Raw genomic sequence first — 17347 nt, 5'->3', positions numbered from 1 at the left:
GCTTCTCAAGGTAACTTTAAAACAGGAAGTGTACAAAGGAGGTAACTGATGACGTGAACAGCCAATCATGGCTTTGTGTTCTTAGCTGATAAAGCTGCTCAGCCAATGGGACCACTCTGGAGGCAAGGTTTGGTGTCAAATAGCATGCTAGATTGAATGCCTTTGACTGTTAAAGTGGAAGGAGGCTGCAGGGCTTCATTGGAGCCTCGGAGTTTTTCACTGAGGCAGGGGTCAGCTGAAAGACAAAGAAAAATGGCGAATAGTTTGCTGGGGGGTGGGGGGACAGCTCTTCGGGTTTTCACTGGAGTGGACATTCCAGACTCAGGTTTCTGCATCTCCTGCTGCTTTTGTTTCCTCCGTCCTTTTTTTGGGGGGGGGGAGGGCTAGGAGTGACTTAAATTCTCCCTGTCCGAGGAGATATAAATAACTACATGTAAAATTAATGCAGTTCCCGGTAAGTTTAATTCTTTGTTTTGTGTTAAAATGGTAGAAACTGTTTAGCTTCAGAGAGTGTAGACAAGTTGCACTGTTTCAGAAAATGGCCACTTTACATTCCATGCATACCTTTTGGTGCACCTAGAATACCTTGGCTCTGTTAAGATTTTGCATGCCCTTCACCTAGGATTTCTTTTCCTAGTTGAGTATTGACAAGATCAGGTACATGAAGAAAGGCTAATCATTTTTCAGGGGCACACAGAAGCAAAGCACTTTCTCTTTGCATTGGGTAAACTTAACTGTTTTCCAAATAATTTTCCTTTGTTCAAGTGCACTGAAGCCTTCCTACAGAGTAAGCTGAGTTGTTGTAAGACTTTTTCTGTTTCCATGCACTTTGTTGACATCTGTGTTTTCAGAGGTGGAAGCAACACTATTGCTGTTCTAAATTTGTGTGAAAATATGGTTTGCACGGATGCAGGTTCTGATGGTGAAGGCCCACATGCCAATGTGAAATTCTCCCGTAACTTTCTTGATTTACCTGCCTGCTTCTGTTCTAATACGTACCAGTTAATCAATAACAATCTTTGTTTTAAAATGCACATTCCAGCTTAGAATGTTGGTGAGAAACATACTTTTCCACTATATTGGCAGTGACAAGAGCAAATCTTTTTCTACAATTTCACACATTTTGTCAGGCATTGGTTTGGTTCTTTGAAAATGATGTGAGCAAAGTGCTTTTCATTTTCTGTATGAAATATTTTGAATCCTAATTTACCTGCAATTTGTGAATAGGAAAGTTAAGAGTACAGGTACCCTATCTTTTGCCCTTGATAATTTTTCTCCCCTGTTTTAGGGATACGAAGCTAATGCTGGTTGCTAATCAGTAACCAGCCAGTTTTTGTGAATAGTGAACTCTTCTGTCCCATGTACTAACATCTATAATACACTCAATTTTAAAAAGCAATTCTTTGTTTTCTTATTTGCAAATATGGAATGAAGGTCATTGGAACATTTCTGCAGCAGACTCAATGTGGAGCAGTGAGCCAGCAGTACTCAGTCTCCGGGTAGGGAAAGGGAGCAGGCCCTAGTAGAGGAGAAGTTTGGAGGGTGTTGATTTGCCTTCCCTGGCTTCCCCTCGTGTAAAGGATTTACCTGAGAGGATCGATAGGGGTTTAGATTTTGGGCTCTTCGAATTGGAGTGGTGTAGCAGTCAAAGTTACTAGATGCAGGCCTCTGTCGTTGCTCGCAAAAGTGACCTTGAAAAACTGCCGAGGAGTTGAAAGATTGAAGGACAAAGTTTGTTTATACAGATTTAGACTGAAAAGCTCTATTTAAGATGAAAAGAGACTGTACTTCTGATGTTCAAGTTGAGTGGTTAGTAGGAATATGTTATAGATTCAGATTAGGAGTTTTCAAGCAGTAAGACAATAGAGCTGCATTCATTCTCTCTCCCACTCTTCTCCGTTCCTTCCCCCAGCAAAAAAATTCTAAATCCTTTTGGTATGATAGTTGAGTGAACTGCCTAACAGAGATTCAGAATTCCTTGCACGCTACCTTGTCTTTTGTGTAATCTAGAGGGTTCTTAGTGAAGAATGGCATTTCATGAGTTCAAAGCAGTTATGTTTGTAAAACTTCTTTGGGGGAATTGGAATGCTTATGGTAAGAAAACTGTCATTCTGGGAAGTTAAGTCATAAGAGAAAGGGAGTATGTGTTAAGGATTACATTTTAACAGATAATTTAAATTTATTTTTTTATAAGTCATTGATTTATATGTTATCAGTTGCTCCAGGTTTTATGTATGATTTAAAAGACAAATGTAGATACCAAATGACTCTTTTAGCTTGGGAGAAGGCCTGGAGCAGGGAAGGCAGAAGGTAAGTGTTGCACAGTATGAGGCCTTGATAAAAACTCTTTATATTGAAAACTTTGTGGATTTCACTTCTTGGAAAGATATCTAGCCATTGTCTCTAGCTTGGGTTCTTAACCTTTTCAGAGTCATGGACTCAGAATCTGACCCTTTACTTGGAAAAATGCACATAGGCATGTCTATGCAGAACCCCTGGTGACTAAGATATCTTCCAGTATATGCCGAATGGTGTTTATGTGATCTCCTTGTTTAGCACATTAGCCAGATTAAGGTTTTCCAGAAAAATGAAGAAAATTCTACTTTCATAAGGAGCATAGACCTTCCAGAGCTAACTATAACTTAGACTAGGGGTGGGTGGGTGGGGGTGGGGGTGACTTAGATAGGGTCTTAGATTTGAGCATTTCTTTTCCTTTTTTTTTTTTTTTTTTTGGTGGGGGGGGGCATTTCTTTATATTCTGATTACAATATTTGAGGCAGCATGGTGCTGTAGCAAAAGCAGGCTAGCTAGTTATTTATTTATTTATTTATTTATTTATTTATTTATTTATTTTTTAAAAGCAGGCCATTTAAAGTCAGGAGACCTGTGTTCAAGTTCTACTTAGCTATCACCAGCTTTGTGAGCTTGGGCAAGTCAGCCATTTAGTGTCAGTTTCCTCACATGTAAAAATGGGACCTAAAAATAGCACCTTCCTATTTAGTGGTGAGTCTCAAATGAGATCGTGTATGTCAAAGTCCTTTGCAAACTGTGAATTGCTACATAAATATTAGTTGCTATTAATCCAGACTATTGGGGCGGGGGGGACACGCTAAATACTTAGGAAGATAGGTGGGGCATCAAAGAAAAATGCCAGTATTTTAATATGTTTACAAGAGTTTGCTTAAACCCAACACAACTCTTTTTTTTTAAAACCTCGTTCCACTGTTTTTGCTGACATGACCCCTATGTAGTTTGTTGAGACCATCAAAACCTTCCCTTACCAGGATTCCTTTGAAAGAGTTTTAACCCCTTTGTCAAAAATTAAGAGTGTCTCAGATGAAATGAGAATGCCGATTTTAAAAAAACCCTTACTAGATAGGAGCCTCTCAGAATGAAAACTAGGAACCTGTTCCGATTGGATACTGAGATTTGTGTTATAATGCAGGTAATTTCTAATAGTTGTGGATGTTTACTAAGCAGAGGTTACATTTTTAGTTTGTGCAACAAATATTTGTGAAGTAAGCTGGAGCCATTTTTTTGTTTGCTTTGTGGTCATATTTTCTTGGTCAGTTTTCAAACTTGAGAGGTAGTTACAGCTTGCTGAGTAGTAGCAATCAAGTAAATGTTGGGAAACGACCTGAAAAAAAAAATAGTTGGTCTCTCATCAGAATATAAACACTAGCATGAATTTCACATAGCTTATACATACCAAGATAAATGGTAGAAACCAACGGGCATTTCTTTCTCACCCATTTTACATGCCTGGTATCATCTATTTTTAGGACTCTTTCTTCCCCTGGGGTGGGGTGGATATTTTGTGATCTGTTTGATTTCCTGTCCTATTAAGTCACTTCCTTTCAGGCGTGGTCAGTCAGCATTGATGTCTGCCTCCTTTCTGTGCATTGAAAGAATGATTTACACAGAATAAGGTTTGGCAAAATTGGAATTGGCCTCCAAATAAAAGTCCACTTCCTGGGATGAGTTATGTTTGAAAACAGGAGTCATGGTCACTGTGAGCTTTTTTGTAAGGAAGCCATATATTTTTGTGGAGGCTTCAGTAACCCCCAAAGTGTCCTTAGAGCTTATCATTTATACATGGTCTTCACAAATAGAATTGTTTTCGCTTATTCCTATCCCCAATAATATATACAAACAGAGTTTTTATACTCGTAAGTTAGGCTGATGAAAATTTATATAGGATCTAGTCTACTTCCCTTCTTGTAAAGTGGGGAAATTGATGCCCAAAGAGGTTAGGTGCCCCCAGTCTTTCAGCTTTTTAATGACTGGCCTATGCAGATTCAGAGATTCAACTCCTTAGTTAATTCCACATTTCTTTTATTCCTCTAGGTTGTTTTTACTTTTTATTTTTCATACTTCTCCTCCTTTTGGTACATCCATATAGGTTTGCTATTTTACACAGAAGGAAGAGAGAAAATGGGCCATGGAAATGGTTCAAAAGTCCCCATGTGGAGTCTGTTGGTTAGAAAGTCTGCTGTGGCAGCAGACTTACAGTCCCTTTTGGGATCTGAAGATTTCTTGCCTCAGCCAACTGGCTTATTCAGAAAATAGAGAATCAGCTAGGAAGCTAATGGTGCCCACCTGGCCGAGGCGTCCCAGAGAGCTGGGATACTTTATGTATTACAAGGAAGTAAACAAAGGTATGCAAACACAACCTTCATGCCAGTTCCTTGGGATTTTGTTTTGTTTTGTTTTTTGGTGGTGGTTGTTGTTAATACACCTCAAGAACAAGCTAACTCCCAAACAAGTTCAGGCCTGGTTCTTCGAGTCCTTAAGCCAACTGGTATTTAATAAACAGAGATCCCAGGTTCGTTTTAAGCATTTGACAAGACTGAAGTAGAAATCATTTGTATACTCCCTTAATAATATTTTAACTGTGTCAACTTTAGTCTTTACCACCAACAAAGTAGTATTGTGTATTTGCACGTGTGTGTTTGAGTAGTTGTGGGTTTGGTTTTGTTCTTATTTGCATATTCTCTGATAGACCATAATCTATTTGAACCTTTAAAAAAATTTTTTTTTTAGATTTTACTTATTTATTCATGAGAGACAGAAAGAGGGGCAGACGTAGGCAGAGGGAGAGGCAGGCTCCCTGTGGGGGAGCCCGATGTGGGACTCGATCCCTAGACCCCCAGACTGGGACCATAACCTGAGCCAGAGGCAGAAGCTCAACCGCTGAGCCACCCAGGCATCCCTAAATTTTTTTTCTTTTGTAGTTGGATTTCTTTTCACCATTTTCATTTGTTGAACTAACGTTACAATTTATTGAAAGAGTGAGAGCTTGAATGATGTGCATCTTCTGTGATGTGTAAATGCTGAAGCTAATGATGTCTGAAAAGTAGAGTAGACACAATTGGGATAGTATCTTTCTTGCGTCTGCATCTCCCAGAAGCTTGGTGTTTTTTTAAATTTATTTATTTATTTATTTATTTTTTAATTTATTTTTTATTTTTTTTAACTACTACTCTGCTGCCTCAGCATAGGGCCCGGACCTTTAAAACTTGATCAGATTCTGTCTGTGTTGTCACCCATCCCATCCCCTCAGTATCCCAAAGCCACACCCCCCTGTTCAATACACAAACCCAAAATTTCCCTCTGTTTGGGGTATTTACTATAAATTAAGTTACAGAGCGGCACTCTGTAGAGAAAAGGGCAGTTGAAGGATAAGAAATGAAGGTAAATTCCAGTGTAAAGGCAGAACTAAAGAAAAAAACATGTAGTAAATGTTTAACTTTAAAGGGGCATAACATAGCTTGTGACCTTGTGTTCCTTAGTTCAAAGGAAGAAGGGAGACAAACCACAGCAAACAGCAGTGCTGATTCACTTGGTGACCTTTTTTCTTGGAAGTACTGTCATTTGGTTTGTCTTCATCATTTCATTTACATAGGAAACTAAAGCATAACCTGCTTGACTGGAAATATCCAGATGAAATGGATTTTTCCTTTATTCTCCCTAAGCTGTATAGTTCTTACCTATGAGAAAATACTGAAGGTGGATGCTCTACACTTCCCTTTACTTATTAATTCACCACCCATGCATGTCTTATGTGTGGAGACTTTAAAAACGTGTACAAATAAAATTTTACTCTAGGATATAATAGGTAGGGGAGACAGAGGATGTATATCAAGTATGTGAAACTGATATGGAAAGTACAAGCAAAGGACACAATTCAGAGAAAGGGAGACCTTTACTTCTGACTTAGGAATGAAGGAAGGCTGTTTAACTGGCCTTTGGACTCAGGGAGATAGGGACAAGGGCATTCCAGGCATGGGGAAAGGAGGAGCAAGGTCATGATTCAAAAAGTGCAGCGTGTGCTGAAGATAGCAGTAAATGGTCCTGTCTGCTTAGAGCATAGAAGATGAGTTAGGGATAGGAGGGAGTGGAAAAGCAATGAAGTCTGGAGAAGTAAGTTGGGGTCAGCTGTTGGCAGGCCTTGACTGCCAGGTTAAGAAATTTGAACCGTTTCTGTTGATATTGGTTAACTTTTAAATATTTGGGATAATAGGTTGATGTAGCATTATCAGAAGCGTGCTTTTATAAGATTTAGTTAGCATCAGTATGTAGAGATAAGCAGAATTTGATTAAGAAACATCAGAAACTGTGAATAGTGCAATGAATTCACATACTAGGTTCACAACACTTACAGGATTGTTATGAGGGTGAAAAGGGAGAGCAGTCAAAAGGCTTAGGACTGTATGTGGCACCCAGCATTAAATGAGTATTAGCTATTATCATCATCATCATCATTTTTGTTGTTATATGAAGATGATGCGGACCTGAACAGAGAGTGACCGTATGAAGAAAAGTTGGGAGATGGACATTGTTGGAGCGCTGTTACTATAGGTTCTATAATTGATTAGAATTGAACAGAGTCCAGGATGACTCTGGGGTTTTAAATCTAGGTGGACTGGAGGATGGAAACTGAAAAGTTAGAAGGATCAGGTTTGGGGAAAGGGGAAGATTTTGGACACATGGAGCTTGAGTTTGAGTTCTGGGTCGCTTGCCATTTGGAGATGTCCAGCTTACAGGACTGAAGTAATAGCGGAATTGGTAATGTATATTTGGAATTTAAGCTACAGAGATTATAGCTGAACCCGGGGAATAGATGGGAGTCAAGGGAGAGAATGGACAGAAGGGCTAGAAGAATAAAGCCTCATGTCAAAGTTAGAAACAACAAAAAAGTGGAGTCCTGTAGAAATGAACATGATGGAGTCCTCTAGGTCAGTGTTCTGTTAGCTTTTTTGATTGTGCACCCCTATATCTGAGTGTGCAGCTCCCATATACTTTACTCTCAAGCTACGTACTCATTTTTTGAATGTTAGGTTAGTTAAAACTGTAGAATATCTATAACTTCCCTAATTCAGGCCTACATAACAAAGTAGGGTATCACTGTTAGCCTACATTTTTCTCAGAATATTTAGAGCACCATTGGTGAAACATGATCTTGTGATTAAGTTAAATGGAATGAAGGTGTCAGTATCAGCCCATAGGTTAAGTATTCAGAAAACTAATATTAACATTTTCAGTATGTGCCTTGATATGTAGATTAGAAATGCTGCCCTAAAATCTGGTGGCCTTCACCTGTTCTGAAAATGTACAAATAGTTCCTTGAACTGTTATTCAGTAGTTCTTGAGATTAGTTATATATATGTTTCTGTATATGTGTCTGTGTATGTATAGCCTTAAGTTTCTTATTTAAGTTTTAAATACCTACACATCTCCATCCAGTGCAAAAGCTAGTGTTTTTTTTTTTTTTCTGAGTTGCATTGGCCTTAATCTTCACTAGTGTTAGTTTATAAAGTCTCAAACGGCAGCCTCTGCATGAAGCATAAATACACATGTAGGAATTTGGCAGCATTTGCTTAGCAAGTAATTTATAGACATGATCATGATAACACTGATGAACAGCATACAATATAAATTACCAGGAATAGGATAGCCTCATCTGTAGGACTTAGCAGAACTTTTAATAGAAGGCATGTATATTTAGCTTCTAGGCTAGGTATCTTATAGTTATCCTCAATCTAAAATAAAGGTAATAAGAAACTTTTCACTTGATAAAAGTGGTAAATTTCCAGCCACTCTACCCTATTATTTATTTATATCCTGAATTCCATGATTATTTCTCTCCTGGTAATTAACTGGCCAAATTCCCATGAAGCTACCCTTGAAGATAGTTAAGCGATGTAATAGTATGTAATGTTTATGTGAAATAGTATTTTACAGTTATAGAGTGATTTTATATTTATTCTCTCAGTATTTACCTAAGGTAGGTAGGACAGAGGGTTATTATCTCCATTTTGTGGGTGAGGAAATCAAAGGCAGAGCCTACTGACATAAGCCCTGCTCTGTGTTCTTTGTACTGCACCTTGTTACTGCCTGTGAAAAACAAGCTATAGCTATGTCTGTCTAATAGGACTAATTCTTCTACCTCCCCTTTGCCTGTGTGTGCTCTTCCCCAAAAAGGAGACATAAAATTTTTTTCTCCCAGAGTTCACGCATTATCTTATATGAAGTGACTAAGTTGAAGTGACTATGACAAATGGGTCATAAAAGGAGCAAATATATAGTCGAGCTGAATTATTTTTTAAATTTTTTGTCAGACACAGCCACCTTTGTTTTCAGAACAAAACATAGTGCAAATAGATAGGTACTAAATGAGTACCACCAGTGAGTGTGGTAGGGAATTGTCTTTCCTGAATCCTAAATCCACTGAGGTGTCAGGTAAGTAGGTGAAGAACTTTTTCAATGTAGATATGAGGTTAGAGTTGTATTAGGTGTCCTGAGGTGTTCCTTAGTTGTGCTGCAGATGCACACATTATTGTATTAGGCACTTTCTAGATTTGTGTTCTTATCTGGAACTGCAGATTGGTATTTTTAGATGATTCATGGTATTCTTTAATAATCATTTATATTTCCTAGCTGTGATTTATAATACTTGCCTTACTACCTTCGTGAGGTAGTTAAAGGAATGCTGATTTCTTGGAGCAGTGACTGCATAATTAAGAACATTGTCACCATGTTCACAGTGTTGCAATAGCTATCATTTTGTTTTTTATTTTTAATTTTTAAAAATATTTATTCGCGAGACACACGAATAAATACACGAGAGAGGTAGAGACACAGGCAGAGGGAGAGGCAGGCTCCTTTCAGGGACCCTGATGTGGGACCTGATCCCCAGACCCTTGGATCATGCCCTGAGCCAAAGGTAGAAATTCAACCACTGAGCCACTCAGGAGTCCCTTTGAAACACTGCATAGTATTGAGTCGGATGATTCATCCTCTTAGTGTGCACCTATGAAAACATCTCCAACAAGGAGGCTAGGTAGGCTAAGGCTATTCTTCTGAACTAAGGGGAAAAGATAGAGTGACTTCCCATCACCAGGCCTCCAGAGAGTGAACTTGATCTACCAAACTTTTTCATCCTCACTCTTGGCCAGTGACCAGATAACTCCCAACTCCCAGGCCTTGTGCGCAACTATAGGTTTAACAAGCTTGAAAACCTTAAGCTGGGACGTCTGGGTGGCTCAGCTGTTTAGCTCTGCCTTTGGCTCAGGGTGTGATCCCAGGGTCCAGGATCGAGTCCACATTGGGCTCCCTGCGAGGAGCCTGCTTCTCCCTCTGCCTATGTCTCTGCCTCTCTCTCTCTGTGTCTATCACGAATAAATAAAATCTTAAAAAAAAAAAAAAGAAAGAAAAGAAAGAAAGAAAGAAAACAAACCTTAAGCTTTCCACTTGGAATTGTATAAGAATTTGGCCGTTTGGCCTTTTGGAGTATTTTTTCCAGGAGAATGATCGGGAAAACTAAAGATAAAAGGCTTAATGGACTTACATCGCAGGCTTCGAAGAGCCATACATTCTTTAAGTTTTGGGTCCTCTGTTGAGTTATTAATCCTACAGAGGGAGGGGAACATGCAGTGGAAGAACACAGAACTGAGAATCAGGGCATGCGGATTTTCATTCCAGCTCTGGCCCATACTTGTCCTGTGACCTGCAGCAAGTCCTTCAGTCTATCTGGATGAAGTATCTTTGCCAGATGGGAGTATTAATACCTGTGTTGTGTTTGTAGTGAAAAACAAATGAGATGGTAGAAAGAGAGCTACTGTACAAAGTGTGAAGAATGTACAGGTGTAAAGGATTAGCATAACCATCTCAGTTGCTTCCCATACTTTGAAGTAATCTTTACACTCTTAGCTCCTGACAGCTGTGTACATGGAGGTAGGAGGTGTAGTGCTTGTTTGGCTTGGAGGATTTGTTTCTTTTCATGCTCTTCTCACTTCCTTCCTTTCTTTCAACATTTAAGACAACCATAAAAAAACACTAAGCAGAGGGCAGGATTCAGTGTGTCTGTGAATCAGCTGAATCCATACAGCCAAATCAATACGACCAAGCTCATATTGACATTCTTACAACACCTGCAGGTTTTTTTTTTTTTTTTTTTTTTATAAATTTTTTTTTTAAATTTTTATTTATTTATGATAGTCACAGAGAGAGAGAGAGGCAGAGACACAGGCAGAGGGAGAAGCAGGCTCCATGCACCGGGAGCCCGACGTGGGATTCGATCCCGGGTCTCCAGGATCGCGCCCTGGGCCAAAGGCAGGCGCCAAACCGCTGCGCCACCCAGGGATCCCACCTGCAGGTTTTTAATTGAGAATTCTTTGCCACACCCTCCGCCCCAGTTTTTAGATGGATTAACTGATCAGCACAATCTCTGATTTTCCATTGGAGTTTATGATTTAGACAATTTTCTCCATTCATCGTTTATTTTCTGAAGAAGAACAGGTTTCTCTCCTTCCCTACTCTTTGACTTTTCAATGGGATTACTGCACAAAGGTTATAGCACAGCTGGGTACAGGTACTTAAGAAGGGATTTCCCCATATGAACCTTTCAAAGAAAAGAACCCAGAGTGAGGCCAAAGATACTTGGGGACTTAAAATAGTTCTTGAGGAGCTTGTATTTGTTCTGTAGATTTGTGTGTGTTGAATTCCCAATATGAGCAAGGCATGTTTGCCTTGAGGATGTGCCAGAAACAAAGAGAATTACATAAGAACTGGGGAGAACATAGGAGCAGGGAAATTTTAGGCTTAAGAAATAATGTGCCAGATAATAATTTGTCACAAGTCTGAAGAAAGTGAATGTTAATTGTAGAAATAGATTTTACTAGGTGCTGAGAATGGTTTCTTGGGGAGAAAAAAATTTAGTGGTCACAAATTAGTGAATATGTATATTTAATTTGTTATAGTTGTACTGTAAAAAGCAAGCTTCTTAACAGTGCTATTCCCAAAAAGCCATAACAGGGTTGGTTTCATTCCATGAGATAATCATAACAGCTCCAGCTTTCAGAACATGTTTGCTGTATTCCTGGATTTTGGGTGGAGCCAGAGCTCTCTTCAGAGCTCAGACCAGAATCTTTTTCTTGGGTGGTGGGTCCGTAGGTTGGATGCTGCCTAAACTGTAGGTCTCTTCTACCCCCTAACATAACTAACAAGATTTTCTTTTGAAGGACAAAGTGACCACACACTCTTAGCTTACGGACGGCTGATGTGTCCAAGGTGACATGTTCTAGGAATTGGAATGTTTTTGGATTAGTATGGAGGGAAAACCTGCATTGCTACTGGCCATTGACATTCCTGTGGATTTAACTTTGGATCATTCCTAGTCATTTCCACTTAAATTCTTTGCTTATTTGGAAGAAAAACACTCATTCTAATTTTAATAGAGGGTTTTACAGTTTATTTCATGTTTATAAAAGAGATAGGAAAAGATTTATCTCTATGTGTTTCCATGCATGTGAAACTAGACTCTTAGAAATTACATTAACAACAAAGAAAGTCTGAATTAGAGGGAGAAGCAAGTTGGGTTACTTGCTACAGTACCTAAGGGAGATTGGTTTTTGGGCTTGGTGCTCTGCGACCATTCAGGCCAGGAGTAGGTCTTGCTCTGAGCAGTGAAAAATGATATACCATCTGGTATTTATATGATGCTGGGTATTTTTCGAGGCCTTCTAGTAGATATTTTCCCATTTATGTGTTGCAACTGCCCTGTTAGGTGCTCCTACAGGTGAACAGAGGCTCCACGAAGTTAAGCGATTTGCCCAAGATCATAAACATAGCAAGTTAGTAGCCAGAGAGTGAGAACCTGGAGGTCCAGTACATTTTTTTTGTCTTTATTCTGTACTTTACTGCCCCCCACTGTTCACAACTGAGTATTCATAGGTGCTACTGACTGACCTGGAGACACGCAAAGGGGGAAGGATAAAATAGGAAAGAAAAAAGCAACAGAGCTTGGAAAAAGACAACAAAGAAATAAAAAGATTTTCATATGATAGTAAATAGGGGTGCCATTAGTATTTTCTGTTGTCAGATAAAAATGATCTTAACGGTGCAAAGAGGGGCACCTGGGTGGCTGTGTCCGTTGAGCGTCTAACTTTGGCTCAGGTTGTGATCCCAAGATCCTGGGATCGAGCCCCCCATTGGGCTCCCTGCTCAGCGGGGAGCCTGCTTCTCCCTTTCCCTGCAGCTCCCCCTGCTCATGTTCTCTCTCTGTGTCAAATAAAATCTTAAAAAAAATTTTTAAAAATCTGCAAAGAGTGAGAATGAACAATGAACAAGCTATAGTTTTTTTTTTTTAATTTTTATTTATTTATGATAGTCACACAGAGAGAGAGAGAGAGAGAGAGGCAGAGACATAGGCAGAGGGAGAAGCAGGCTCCATGCACCGGGAGCCCGACGTGGGATTCGATCCAGGGTCTCCCGGATCGCGCCCTGGGCCAAAGGCAGGCGCCAAACTGTGGCGCCACCCAGGGATCCCATGAACAAGCTATAGTAAGGCAGGAAGAGAATTGCAGACCTTTTGTGTGTTTTTTTTTTTTTTTTTAAGATGTATTTATTTGGGATCATGACCTGAGTTGTAGGAAGATGCTTAACGGAACAAGCCACCCAGGTGCCCTGAGTTTTTGTTTCTCACCGCACCATTTACTATATTGTGCTTTTGAGCAAGTAACTAATCTTCAGCTATCTTATTTGTAACATTGGAATAATATTGATGTCTTTATCACTGAACTGAATGAAGATCAATTGAGGGTAATGTATGTGACAAGTAGTTTGTGAACTCTACAGCTCTTAAGTTGGCATTGAGACATTCTTCAGAATCACACTTCTTACCTTTCTTGGGCACAAATTACAGGGTCCTGTCAGAAGCAGAAGAGGTTGTTCCCAGGGTTTCTAAATCTCAGAAGGGATCCAGTAGGCAAAATGCCTCTTTGTTTTAGGATACAACCTAACTCAGGCTACTGGCACTATTTCTGTCTCCAGCTCATGTCAGAATTCTCTTTCAGGCTCAGAGCCTGAAAAACCAGTAACTCCCCATTCTTCCTGCAAGAATTTATTTACTTTCATTAGGTTGGAGAGTCAGAGAGATTAACAAATATTTCTGTGGGGCAAAGGGGGCTGGCCCAGCTCACTCCTAATGGAGGCTGAACATGTGAGGGAGCTGTGTAACAGCTGTGTGCTGTAAGGCAAGTTTCTCAAACATGGGTGCTCAGTTGCCGCATCAGTAAATGAGAGAAAACACTACTTCTGTCATGGAAGGATTCAATTCAAAGCACTGAACAGTTTAGAACTGAGTTCTAAATGTTATCTGATCCTTTCTTTGTAAAGGGCCAGATAATATTTTTGGCTTGCAGGGGCACCTGGTGGCTCAGTGGTTAAGCGTCTGCCTTTGGCTCAGGTCCTGCTCCTGGGAGTGAGTCCGCATTGGGCTCCCTGCATAGAGCCTGTTTCTCCCTCTGCCTATGTCTCTGCCTCTCTCTGTGTGTCTCATGAATAAATAAATAAAATCTTTAAAAAACATATTTTTGGCTTGCAGATCATACAGTTTAAAAGTTATAACTCTTCAACTCTACTGTTGTAGCATGCGAGCAGCCTTAAACTTTGGAGTACTCCACTGAAATACTTGTTCCTTCATCATACAAAATAGTGTTGTATTGCTGTCATATATACAGGGATGGTTTAAGTTGAACAGTAATGAACAAATGAGAAAAATGAGAAAGAAAGTATGTGAAGTAAGATGCTTGCATATCATTTTCTCTTCTGCAGGAAAAGATCTTAAAGTGTTTTGTTCATGCATTCCTATCAGTTTCATTGCTTATACCAGTTGCCATGCTGTCAGTTTTTTCCAGTTATAACTGTATTATGATCTGGCCCTTGTTGAAAAGATTATGTTATAGTAGATAGCAAACAGAAACATGTTTTTGTTTTTGAAGGAAAAGTGTTTCTGCTGCCAATTTAAAAATGTGTCCTTGTGAACAGCTCTTTAGGGAAAGTAAGTGCAGCTAGTTCCAAACCTTAGTCTTTTGGGAAGCGTGGTTTTTCCAGTAGGCAGTTTGAAAAGCAGCTTCAGACTTAGCTTCTTGGAGCTAGAAACAAACACACCCTCAAACATTGAACTTGGCATTAATCAGGGTTGGGGAAAGGGGTCTCCAGTCAAGCTGTATTCTTCTTCTTCTTTTTTTTTTTTTTTTTTAAATATTTATTCATGCGAAACACAGAGGCAGAGACACAGGCAGAGGGAGAAGCAGGCTCCATGCAGGGAGCCTGATGTGGGACTCCATCTCAAGATTCTGGGATCATGCCCTGAGCCAAAGCAGACACCTTAACTGCTGAGCCACCTGGGCGTCCCAGGGTACATTATTCATTCTAATAGTGGGTACTGTGTAAGAACCTGCCAGTAAGTATGACTAGCTGGTATCCAGTTATGTAAGGGTTTAGAACTTAAGTAGTAAGTTTTCTGGCACTAAGCGTAGTGCTTTCTTGTGTGATTAAATCGAAACCTTAGATGAGCTTAAATAAAGACTGTTGACCCCTCTTGTCTTTATAATCACCTTGCCTTCTTTTGTATTCATTCATTTATTGCATCCTCAAGTAGTCAAGTGTAGGTCTTCCATACTAGACCACCCCTTTGGCATATGTTCAGTATACATTGCTTCTGGAGGGGCTTAGTTGAATGATTGTCCCAAGGCCACCAGTTAGTAGGCTGCAGGCCAGTTCACAAACATAGGTCTTTTAATTTCCAGAGTAGTGCTATTTTTCTCCTAAAATTGTCGATTTGAGATTGGTTTTATTGTAGAGAACATATGCGTCCTTAAGGCTTGAAATGCTCTTTAGCCATGATTGATAATGGCATATATTCGTAGATCCATCTGTATAAACATTAGAACCAAATTGTCTGTTGGTGAAATTGTTTCAAAAGTCTTAGTTCTCAAAATTTTTTACACCTTTCTTTGTAGTTGGGAAGAATATCTAAAATAGCAAGCACAAATAAGCTTAAAAGTGCTTTGAACATGGGGAGATACCGGATATAAATTTGGAGACACAGGAATGATTGGCGTTGCTTATAACCTAAAGACTGCAAGTTGGATGGGGGGGGGGGTCATTAAAGGGAAACATGGTACCAACATTTAGATTTGTTTTTCAGTCACAATTGGGCTAGGATATATTTGCTTGCATTTGACAATGAGAGTGTTGTTTTTAGGTAAAACCTGACTACCTGGGATGGGTCAGCTCTAGTACTTTAATAGGAAGCAGTATTGGTCAGGGATTGGGTTTCATTTCAGGGGAGCTTTCTTTGATCTTTTTTCCTTGAACACTTGTTATGTTAGCGTTTTAGGTTATTATCGCCCAACAACATCTATTTGGTTTTAGTTATTTCAAAGAACTGTATAATGGGTTTAGGCATATTATAAAGGACTTTCATAGAGAGAATGAGGTATATGCCAAGAAAAGAGAGCTAAAGTCTAAAGTAGAGAGTTTAGGGACGCCTGGGTGGCTCAGCAGTTGAGCATCTGCCTTTGGCCCAGGGCGTGATTCTGGGATCTGGGATCCGAGTCCCACATCAGGCTCCTTACAAGGAGCCTGCTTCTCCCTCAGCCTATGCTCTGCCTCTTTCTCTCTCACTGTGTTTCTCATGAGTAAATAAATAAAAATCTTAAAAAATAAAGGTACAGAGTTTAAAAACTAGGGAATACTGCAATAAAACCTTATGTTGCTTTATATATTTTTAAGAAAAATAAAATTTTTCTTTCTTCATCTTTTTCTTTCTTCATCAATGATAAAGGTTATTAGAATGGTAGCCAGATTTTCCATCTTTGAATGATCTGATTGAATCATCTTATTTCCTCCATGATTTTCTCCTTATCTTCCTACTAATGAATGGCCAAACAGAGGTATTTGCCTTCCTCCTACTTACGTAGTGTCATTAATTTTTTTCAAACTATACTAATCTATCCTGGTCCCCTTTCTGAGAAAGTTCTGTCTTTCAAAAAATTTATACTTAGGAGTGGTATGCACCCATTCTTCCAGGCTTCTAGTCTGCCTTGCATCTTTGGGGCTGTGTGTGTGTGTGTGTGTGCGCGTGTGCTTGTGGCCTTCCTGACTTATCCTTTTATCTTAAATTCGCTTCAGTAAGTCAGTTTCAGGTGGATTTCTGACTGTTGTTCTTATTTTAAAGGCCTAGAGAGGAACTCATTTATTCTGAGCTTTCCAGAATAGCTTGTATAACCACTTCCTTTAGTTGTTCAGGCAGTCCCATTAAGTCTATTTCAGGGCTAGCCTTTCCAAGAGACCTCTTTTTCTCAGAAAGGCTGTACCTAGCAACTGTCTTGTCCCTTCATTCAGAAGTAATTGGTCAGACTATGTGCTAGATGCTGTGAGGGATCCCAGGTCCTACCCACAAGGAGCTTGTAAACCAGAAGGGGAAATACGATAAGACATACACATAAATAATGATCATACAAGATAATGTGGTGAAGGCAGAGAGGTGCAGATCAAGGGCTCTGAAGATTCACAGGAAGGAGTGATCATGTCTGGATGGGGATGTTTAGAGATGATTTGTGGACAGATGGCAGTTGAAGTTGAGCATTGGAGAAACAGCCTTTTTGTGATAGACTTTGAGTCTTCCCCCTTCTAGCTTTGGAAAGCAAACTGTTTTTAAAAGGAGATAAATTAATAGATACTGGGAGTTGAGATTACTTCTGGCAACAACTATTTGATACTTCATCTGATCCTAATGTCTTTATTAAATAGTTAAACATCTTATTCAAGTATTATAAAGTAATTAATGAACATGAATGATAAATCTAATTTTAACGATGAATTAAATCTGGGAAATTCTATGCCACATTTTTTTTTAAAGATTTATTTATTTTAGAGAGAGGGAGGGGCAAAGGGAGAGGGCGAGAGAATCTCAAGCAGACTCCTTGCTGAGCAAGGAGCCTGATATAGGGCTTCACCTCTGAGATCAGGGCATGAGTTGAAACCAAGTGTCAGATAC

General features: G+C 39.5%; 1 protein-coding gene across 2 annotated transcripts in view; it reads left to right on the top strand.

Moving 5' to 3' along the window:
- Nucleotides 1-17347, top strand: part of NFYC (nuclear transcription factor Y subunit gamma) — a 67432-nt gene that overhangs the window by 15978 nt on the left and 34107 nt on the right. Inside the window, exon 1 of one of the 2 annotated variants that reach the window (XM_077844533.1) lies at nt 309-454. The exons of the other annotated variant lie outside the window; for it this stretch is intronic. The gene's annotated coding sequence lies outside the window, so the exon portion shown is untranslated. Of the gene's footprint in view, nt 1-308; nt 455-17347 lie in introns of those variants that run through there. 2 annotated transcript variants of the gene reach the window in all.

This window comes from Canis aureus, chromosome 13 (assembly GCF_053574225.1).
Source record: "Canis aureus isolate CA01 chromosome 13, VMU_Caureus_v.1.0, whole genome shotgun sequence".
In the NCBI taxonomy this organism is placed as follows: domain Eukaryota; kingdom Metazoa; phylum Chordata; class Mammalia; order Carnivora; family Canidae; genus Canis; species Canis aureus.
This window is presented reverse-complemented; position numbering and strand designations above follow the sequence as displayed.